Source organism: Cetorhinus maximus, unplaced genomic scaffold (genome assembly GCF_964194155.1).
Source record: "Cetorhinus maximus unplaced genomic scaffold, sCetMax3.hap1.1 HAP1_SCAFFOLD_417, whole genome shotgun sequence".
Classification (NCBI taxonomy): domain Eukaryota; kingdom Metazoa; phylum Chordata; class Chondrichthyes; order Lamniformes; family Cetorhinidae; genus Cetorhinus; species Cetorhinus maximus.
Window position 1 is genome coordinate 26,926 of NW_027596363.1, and position 8,511 is coordinate 35,436.

At 44.4% G+C, this 8,511-nt stretch overlaps 2 non-coding genes across 2 annotated transcripts; one reads left to right on the plus strand and one right to left on the minus strand.

The window, feature by feature from the left end:
* Positions 1–3,265: 3,265 nt before the first annotated feature.
* Positions 3,266–3,337, minus strand: trnae-cuc (transfer RNA glutamic acid (anticodon CUC)). The gene has a single exon. It is a non-coding gene; the product is annotated as a tRNA-Glu (tRNA).
* Positions 3,338–6,440: 3,103 nt separating this feature from the next.
* trnas-aga (transfer RNA serine (anticodon AGA)) lies at positions 6,441–6,521 on the plus strand. The gene has a single exon. It is a non-coding gene; the product is annotated as a tRNA-Ser (tRNA).
* Positions 6,522–8,511: the final 1,990 nt, after the last annotated feature.

Sequence of the window (8,511 nt, forward strand, 5' to 3'; positions counted from 1 at the left end):
CGGTTTGGCTCTGTTTTGCTCTGTTTGGATCTGTTTGGCTCTGTTTAGCTCTGTTTGCCTCTCTTTGGTTCTGCTTGGATCTGTTCGGCTCTGTTGGCTCTGTTTGCCTCTGCTTTCCTCTTTTTGGCTCTGTTTGGCTCTGTTTGGCACTGTCTGGCTCTGTTTGACTCTGTTGTCCTCTGTTTGGTTCTGTTTTGCTCTGTTTGGCTTTGTTTAGCTCTGTTCTGCTCTATTTCACTCTGTTTTGCTCTGTTTGGCTCTGTTTGGCTCTGTTTCGCTCTCTTGTGTTCTGTTAGGCTCTGTTTGGCTCTGTTAGGCTCTGTTTGGCTCTGTTTTGCACTGTTTGGCTCTGTTTAGCTCTGTTTGGCTCTGTTGGGCTCGGTTTGGCTCTGTTCTGCTCTGTTGGCCTCTGTTTGGCTCTGTTTGGTTCAGATTTCCATCATTCACAGTAATTTGCTTTTATCTTTTTAATTTGAAATCTTGCTGCTTAAATAAAACACCAACTGATTACTGCGGCTCCTGTGAAACTTACATGGCAGACATTCATCACTGAAAGCAACTGACACACGTCAAATTCAAAGTACTTTCATGTCGCATCTCTTTCTGCTTCTGTCTCGCCCCCAGCTCCCTCTGCCCGTCTAGCTCCCAGGTCAATTAGCTGCTTCATGCAGACACGGTGAATTCGTGGGAATGGGTAAAACTCGTGGGGTAAAGAGACTCCTGGATCTCATCTTCCTGGTTCTCCCAGATACTGATTACAGGAATGTGCACAGTGCCGATTATCCACAGTCACTCCCCTCCAAGTTGTTCAGCTTTTTATTTGATTTTCACACTGGATTTCAATGTGAAGAAAGCAGAGCTGTGATAAGCTTTATATTGTTCAGCAGATGTAGTGCAAGAAGATACATGACAGGACGATGGTAACAGTGCTCTTTGGATGTGGTGAGCACCAGGGAAGGATTGGCACCATTACTGTGTCGCTCAATTAGTCTCGTGACAAATCTCGTGCTGGAAATGACAAGAAAACCCGTTGAATTTGGTCCGTGTTTTGGTTTCAAAAGAGCCGAATACAAGGTAAGAAAGTACATCTCGCTCGAGTGGGTTATAAAATGGCAGAATGACCCGTGCTGTTGCTATAAAATTATAGAAAGTTACGGCACAGAAAGAGGCCATTCGTCCGGGCGTGCTGCTTTCAAAGAGCAGTAGCGATCGTTTGATCCATCAGGAGTGATATTTGTGCCGATGCAAACAGTAGGCAGCAATATTCGTACTTGTCCCACCCATATTTTGCCTCACACCAACATGTCTATACTCAGTGCTTTGCAACTTTTCCTCTTCCTTCATTCCCTCACTCCACTTGAACCAAGTGTGATGTTTTCCAGCTCTGAGGCGAAACTTAAACTCTCACTTCTCTGATTCTGGTGGAGCTTTTAAACGTTTCCAATCAATGAAAAATCAACATTCATTCCAACAAATTCAATAACTCGACATTCTCTGACCGGGAATCGAACCCGGGCCGCAGCGGTGAAAGCGCCGAATCCTGACCACCAGACCACCAGGGAAGCTACGCCAGCAGTTTTTGATTTCGCTTATCTGCGCTGCTTTTGCCTATTGTTTTTCGGTTCAGATCTCCTTCACCACACAACTGCCTGTTTAGGTTCAAGATAAACGACTTCTTCAGCCAATGAAAACAACGGTTTCTATGATCTGGTACATGAAATTGACAGTGAGGTGAAATAGCCCCACAAGCTGCTCATGTACAACTTTCAATTTCCAAACCCTCCACCCTATTCGCTGTTGATCCAATGGAAGCGCCGATTCCCAGTCACTGGACATCAGGGAAACTACCAACAAGGCTTGACATTTGGATTGTGGAGGCAATTTATGACATTTTCTTTTTCATTCCCGATCTCTTTCACCAGAAACAACTTTCTCCGACCAATTAGTCTGTTTGGGTTGAACACAAGTGACTTCTTCACCAATGAGATGAACCATTGCTGATGGCTGGAACATGAAATCGATAGTTTCCTCCTTTAAGACAGTTCTTAAAGCCTCCCCCTTTGACCGAGCTTTTAGACATCTGACCGGATATGTGTCTCGGTGTCACACTTTGATATATAATGCTCCTGGGGAACGTCCTATGACGTTTCATTAGGTTAAAGGCGCTTTATAAATCTAAGCTGTTGTTGCCGGATATATATGGAAAGGTTCAGACTTTTATCTTTTTACTTTTAAAATCTTGCTGCTTGAAATAAAAAAAAACACCAACCAATCACAGCGGCTCCTGTGAAACTTACAAGACTGAAAGCATCACTGAAAGCAACTGACACACATCAAATTCAAAACACTTTCATGTCGCATCTCATTCTGCTTCTGTCCCTGTCTCGCCTCCAGCTCCCTCTACCCGTCCAGCCCCCAGGTCAATTAGCTGCTTCATGCAGAGACAGTCAGTTCATGGGAATGGGTATAACTCGTGGGTAAAGAGACAACTGGATCTCATCTTCCTGGTTCTCCCAGATACTGATTATAGGAATGTACCCAGTGCCCATTATCCACAGTCACTCCCCTCCCAGTTGTTCAGCTTTGAAATTGATTTTCACACTGGCTTTCAATGTGAAGAAAGCAGAGCTGTGATAGGCTTATATTGTTCATCAGATATACTGCAGGAAGGTACATGACAGGCTGATGATAACAGTGCACCTTGGACGCGGTGAGCTCCAGTGAAGGATTGGCACCATTAATGTGTCGCTCAATTAGTCTCGTGACAAATCTCGTGCTGGAAATGGCAAGAAAACTCACTGAATTTGCTCCGTGTTTTGGTTTCAAAAGAGCCGAATACAAGGTAAGAAAGTACATCTCACTCGAGTGGATTATACAATGGCAGAATGACCCGTGCTGTTGGGAAACATAAAATTATAGAAAGTTACAGCACAGAAAGAGGCCAATCGGCCGGGCGTGCTGGTTTCAAAGAGCAGTTGTGATTGGTTGATCCATCAGAAGTGACATTTGTGCCGGTGCAAACAGTAGGCAGCAAAATTCGTTCTTCTCCCACGCATATTTTGCCTCACACCAACATTTCTATCGTCAGTGCTTTGCAACCAGCCCTTCTCCTCTCCTCTTGCTTCATTCCACTTGAACCAAGTGTGATGTTTTCTAGCTCTTAAGGTGCCCTTGACCCCTCACTCCTCTGATTCTGGTGGGGTTTAAAACGTTTCCAGTCAACGAGTGATCAACGCTCGTTCTAAAAAAACTCAATAACACGACATTCCCTGACCGGGAATCGAACCCGGGCCGCGGCGGTGAGAGCGCCGAATCCTGACCACTAGACCACCAGGGACGTTAGGCCAACTTATTTCGGTTTGGCTGATCTACGTTGCTTTTGCCTATTGTTTTTCAGTTCAGATCTCTTTCACCATAAAACTGCCTGTTAAGGTTCAAGATAAACGACTTCTTCAGCCAATGAAAACAACGGTTTCTGTGATCTGGAACATGAAACCGACAGTGAGGTAAATAGTCCCACAAGCTGCTCATGTGAAACTTTCAATTTCCAATGCCCTCCAGCCTATTCGCTGTTGGTCCAATGGAAGCGCCGATTCCCAGTCACTGGACATCAGGGAAACGACCAATAAGGCTTGACATTTGGATTATGGAGGCAACTTTTGACATTTTTTTTTCATTCCGGACCTCTACCAGAGACAACTTTCTCCGACCAAATGGTCTGTTTAGGTTGAACACAAGCGACTTCTTCACCAATGAGAAGAACCATTGCTGTTAGCTGGAAAATGAAATCGATACTTTCCTCCTTTACGACAATTCTTAAAGCCTCCCCCTTTGACCGAGCTTTTAGTCATCTGACCGAATATGTGGCTCGGTGTCATACTTTGTTGTATAATGCTCCTGGGTAACGCCTTGTGACGTTTCATTAGGTTAAAAGCGCTTTATAAATTTAAGTTGTTGTTGTAGGATATATATAGAAAGGGCCAGTCTCCTGTTTTATCTTTCATGCTGATACTTTTTGTCTGTGACATTTTAACATGAATTCGCACAACTAATGTGAATCAAGTTTGCGACGTTAAAAACGTTTTAACCCCCTGAGGGAACTGAACCACATTGAGAATCACAGAGGAACAGACACAGAGAGAAAAACATCGAGATTAACAGAGGCGTAAAGAGAGACACACACCCAGAAAGCAAGGGTGTCACCAACTTGGCTCAGTGTTTGTTCCATTTCTGAAAGCAAATTTCCTGAATGTTGACAAATGAATGAAAATCAGAAAATACGGACGTATTTGGATGGGTTTCCTTGTAATTAACTGATAGTTAATTTGGTTAAAATCAAAAATGGTGAAAACTTTAGTCAGCAGGATTGCAACCGTCGTGTTCATATTTACAACAAACGGAAATTATTGAACTTTCACTCACTTGAATAAACAAGCTTGGATAATGCTCTTGCCAGCTTTCAAACCGCAGCTCCATCATATGTGAAGCGAATATGACCTCACTCGCCTCTATAAACCCTGCGCTGTAAAGATCCCAATGGAGCTGTCTGGAATGTTAAGCGGTGACGTCATGCAGCAGCACTTTGGGTCTTTGTTTTGAAGAAATGGAATTCGGCTGTTCTCATTAGGAATGCTGGAGACAGACTGATCAACAATGTCATCATCAAATGGCACAGCTCAGTAAGAGGACCTTCCACCATGCTGTCTATGTCAGTTTTGGACAAAGAGCTTTATAATTAATGACAATTTCCTTCTCTTTCTCCTTAGCCCTGTTTTTTTCGCTTTCAAGCCATTGAACAATTCCCATTTGGAAACTCGGTGTTAAGAAGACCAATATTAAAAGCTTCAGCTGGTTCCACACCCGAGCAAATATGTCAGACTTGCTCCAGACACTGACGTTTGCAGTGCTTTACTTTGGTCAGAAGTTCAAGGCAATATAATTTGCAGGTAAACCTGGATCTTGTTTTTTTATTCATTCACGTGATGTGGGCTTCGCTGTCTGGGCCAGCATTTATTGTCCATCCCTAGTTACCCTTGGGAAGGTGGTCTGCCTTCTTGAACTGCTGCAGTCCATGTTGTGTAGGTACTTCCACTGTGCTGTTAGGAAGGGAGGTCCAGGATTTTGACCCAGTGATAGTGAAGGAACGGCGATATATTTTCAAGTCAGGATGGTGAGTGAATTGAAGGTGATGGTGTTCCTATCTATCTGCTGCCCTTGTCCTTCCAACTGGTAATGGTCGTGGGTTTGGACGCTACTGTCTAAGCAGCCTTGGTGAATTCCTGCAGTGCATCTTGTAGATGGTACACATTGCTGCTTCTGTGCATCGGTGGTGAAGGGAGTGAATGTGGATGTGGTGCCAGTCAAGTGGACTGCTTTGCTCTCGATGGTGTCCAGCTTCTTCAGTGTTGCGGGGGCTGCACTCATCCAAGCAAGTGAGGAGTATTCTATCACACTCCTAACTTGTGCCTTGTAGATGGTAGACAGGATTTTGGGAGTCAGGAGGTGAGTTACACATTGCACGATTCCTAACCTCTGACCTGCTCTTGTAGCCACCATATTTAGATGGCTAGTCCAGTTCAGTTCCTGGTCAATGGGAACCCCCAGGATGTTGATAGTGAGGGATTCAGTGATGGTGATGCCATTGAACATCAAGGGGCGATGGTTGGATTCTCTCGTGTTGGAGATGGTCATTGCCTGACACTTGTGGGGTGCGAATGTTACTTGCCACTTGGCAATATCCAGGCTTGGGCTGACCAGATCTTGATGCATTTGGACATGGAGTGCTTCAGTATCTGAGGAGTCGGGTATGGTGCTGAACATTGTGAAATCATCAGCTAACATCGCCACTTCTGACCTTATGATGGATGGAAGTTCATTGCTGGAGATGGTCGGGCCGAGGACGCTACCCTATGGAACTCCTGCAGTGATGTCCTGGAGCTAAGATGACTGACCTCCAACAACCGCAACCATCTTCCTTTGTGCTAGGTATGACTCCAACAAGCGGAGAGATTCCCCCTGATTCCCATTAACTCCAGTTGTGCTCGGGCACCTTGATGCCACACTCGGTCAAATGCTGATCTCAACTCATCTCGGGAGTTCAGTTCTTTTGTTTATATTTGAACCAAGGCTGTAACGAGATCAGGAGCTGAGTGGCCCTGGCGGAACCCAAGCTGGGCATCGGTGAGCAGGTTATTGCTAAGTCTGTGCCGCTTGATGGCACTGTTGATGACTCCTTCCAGTACTTTACTGATGATGGAGAGTAGACTGATGAGGCAGTAATTGGTTGGGTTGGATCATTCTCACTCTTTCATTCCCAGTTTGTGTGGGTTCCGGGGAAAAGATCAGGTAATGGCAGTGACAGGACGGGCAGAAAGACCGCTTTCTCCGCTGTAACCATTGCATGATTTCATACAAATAATAGTAGTAGGGGACCAGCTTCTGTAGTCGTGGCCGAGTGGTTAAGGCGATGGATTAGAAATCCATTGGCTTTACCCCCGCAGGTTCGAATCCTGCCGACTACGTTTCTCATTATTTTGGATTTTATCGGCGCACAGACAGAGCTAATTATCGTTTGAATCGAGGGAAAGCGATCCAAACACACCCGTGTTCTCTTGTTTCCGTTCATTTGTCAGCCTTCTGCAAATCTCCAGTTGGAAATGGAAAACAAAACGGAGCCAATTTGGTAACATGATTTTACTGTGGCATTTGTCTCTCCTTAGGCCTCTGTCACTCTCGGTGTATACCTGTCTGTGTTCCTCTGTGTGTGGGTCAATGTGGTTCAGTTCCCTGAGGAGGTGAACACATTTTTACGAGCAGAAACTGTATTCACGTCAGTGGTGCAAGTTCACATTACAATGTTACAGTGAAAAATATCAGGATGAAAGAGACAAGAGTAGTTTGTCTCTTTCTATGTATGGACTACAACAACAACTTATATTTATAAAGCTCCTTTTTCCTAATGAAACGTCACAAGGCGTTCCCCAGGAGCATTTTATCACAAAGTGTGACACTGAGCCACATAATCGGTCAGATGACTAAAAGCTCGGTCAAAGGGGGAGGCTTTAAGAACTGTCTTAAAGGAGGAAAGTATCGATTTCATGTTCCAGCGAACAGCAATGGCTCTTCTCATTGGCTGAAGAGGACACTTGTGTTCATCCGACACGGACAATTTGGTCAAAGTTTGTAAAAGTAAACTCCACTACAGTTTGGCGGCCTATAAACAACGCCCACCAATGTTTGCTGCCTCTTGCTGTTTCTTAGCTCCACCCAAACTGATTCTACATCTTGATCCTTCAATCTGAGATCCTCTCTCACTAATGTACCAATCTCGTTCCTTATTTACAGCGCGACTCCGCCTCCTTTCCCTTTTTGCCCATTCTTCCTAAATGACGAATATCTTTGAATATTCAGATCAACCAATCACACTGCTCTTTGAAAGCAGCACACAGGGCCGAATGGCCTCTTTCTTTGCTGTAACATTCTGTCATGTGTTGTTTCCTAACACCACGGTTAAGATTAACTTTCTTATCTTCCATGTGATGCTTTGAATTCAAGACAATAGGCCAATTTAGCGAGTTTTCTTATGATTTCTAGCACGGAATTTGGAACCGGACTCGATGAACGACAATTAAATGGTCTCAATCGTAAGATGCAGCTCACCGAGTCCAAACAGGCACCGTGAGCATCAGCCTGTTATGTACATTCTTGCTGTGCATCTTCTGAGCTATAAGCTGATCACAGCTCCACTTTCTGCACATTGAAAGACAGTGTGAAAATAAGCACAAGTTCAAATCTTAACAACGTGCATATTTGTGATTTTCTGTGTCTGTCAATGTGGTTCAGTTTCCCATTTTTACCACCCAAACATTACCCATGTTAGTTCTCTGACTTCATATCAGCAACAACAAAAAAGCAGTTAACAGGACATTTCTCTCATTATTTTGAGTGGAGACTGTTCAGCAACTAAACTTCTGGATGTTACAAAGCGGAGGTTGATTGAAGATTTCAGATGATTTTATTAAGTAACTGAGAATGCTCGACGGTCCGAATGGCCAATTCCTGAACATTATTTTTTATATTCTAATTCAGTGTCAATGTTGGTGAAGACAATCTTTGTGTCTAATCTGAATGTGGTAGTGAGGCTGAGTGGGCTTAGCCGCTGGTTCAGGTTTCGATCTCTCTGGTGATTTGGGCTTTACTCCCACCGCTGTCAAACTTTCTGGTGCTTTGTTATTTGAGACGCTTCCAAAAGATTCTCCGTGCGGTGAAGGGGCAGCTGAGCTGTGCCGTGTTGTATTTCAGTTGGAAGAATGAGGAGAGACAGTGTAAATCCCAGGGTGACTGGGAAAAGGTGAGGTAATGGCACGGACTGGAAGACCTTCTTTCACTGGAACTCCCTGTATTCATTCTATTATTTTAAACAAACAACATGCAGCCTTTACACCGTTGTTCTGGCCGAGTGGTTAAGGCGTTTTTCCACGTGGTTCGAATCCTGCCAACTCCACTTCTTCT